Genomic DNA, 1,531 nt, shown 5'->3' on the forward strand with positions numbered 1-1,531 from the left:
TGCTAGCCCCCTACAACTCCACCCCAGCCTATTACACCCCTGCGCCCGCTTTCCCCTTGAATCTCTGTCCAGGGATCAGGTACTGGGGCTTAAGTTGGGAGCTCTCCTGTGAAGGGCAGAATTAAGTAAATGCATCTTCTTCTGAAGCCTTAAGTTTGATTGTGGCCCAGGTGCCACTACCTGTGATTTTCCAGCAGAGGTTGTGGAGACCTTGACCAATAGCTACCGACCACTCCCCCAAGGGGTTTGTGAGACTGGGCTTTCCCATTGTCAATTAGTGGGAAAGTTCATGTAAATGTGTCCCTGCCTTAGACTGTACTGATATATGGGGCTTCTGTCTGTCAGAAGACAGACAGCAGGTGATGGGACACTTCAAAGAGAAAAAACGTCTTCAGATAACAGTTGATGTGCAAATGATGGGGAAAGCCAATTATCCTAACTAATCAGGAAATCGAGAGCTTCCCCTTTGTCCCCTGAGGGTTACCAGCTTTGTAACTATAGTGTCCAATGATCTTTACAAGTTAAAGTACAGAAGAGGTCAGAAAATGTTCATTCATTTTATTCACATGAGACTTGTTACCCAAGGATTAGTCATAGAAGCTGTGATTCTAGGTTTTCTCTATTCTGCAGGTAAGAATGACACTAGACCTCGATTCTTCAATGTGACTAAGAAATGAAGCTATTTTCTGGGAGCAGGAAGACAAGACAGTTCTGAACACAATTTTTTATGAAGAATGAATTTTCAATATGTAACAACTTACACTGCATAAGTTATCAGATAGAATTCTCATAGCCTTGGTATATTAAATCTCAAAGTTTTTAAGAAGTTAATTTCCAAATCAACAATCATAAATGGTCAACTTAAAGATATCCTTTGTTGGTATCTTTCAGAATTTAGGACATAATTTTCTGACTTGTAAATTTTTTACTTTCTAGTTAATGGCAGAAAATAATCTGTATTATGCCAAACCAATCTGAACATTAGAATTTAGTTACATAATGGATGCAGAAAATTTTTCTGTATCTATGTTAAATGCATCACACCATTCATCAGCTTAATGTTCTCCAAATAGGGCAAAGTAATTAAGGCTTTCTTAACTCCTTTTTATAATGACCAAAATGACATCAGAGGAGAATGGTCGTGTTGTTATTTAAAGTTGATTCACTCTTCACTTCACTCTTATATGGAAACATGACTGTTTTACCACAAAAATTACTATATCAGAGGATATAAATATGAGCATAAGTTTTAGGCACCTAAGGACAATGAATAATAAAAGGCATTAAAAAGCACAGCAATAAGAAACACTGATCATTAGAAACAGTGAGACAAAATGGTTATTAAAAATGAGATTTTGTTAAAGAGTATTCAAGTACATAACAGAAGCAAAAACATTGAGTGTCTTGACTAAATGAAGAAACTTTGCTATCTGGAAGACAGTAACTTTACTATTTTTATTAAGAGTATGCTAGTATACAAACATTGGTTTATCATTTTATGAAAAAGAAAACCCAAATATTATTACTTTTC

The 1,531-nt window shown here is 36.1% G+C and overlaps 1 pseudogene; it reads left to right on the plus strand.

The window, feature by feature from the left end:
- Nucleotides 1-325: 325 nt before the first annotated feature.
- Nucleotides 326-677, plus strand: LOC133090506 (HIG1 domain family member 1C-like; annotated as a pseudogene).
- The last annotated feature ends 854 nt before the right edge of the window (nt 678-1,531 follow it).

Source organism: Eubalaena glacialis, chromosome 4, assembly GCF_028564815.1.
Source record: "Eubalaena glacialis isolate mEubGla1 chromosome 4, mEubGla1.1.hap2.+ XY, whole genome shotgun sequence".
Lineage (NCBI taxonomy): Eukaryota > Metazoa > Chordata > Mammalia > Artiodactyla > Balaenidae > Eubalaena > Eubalaena glacialis.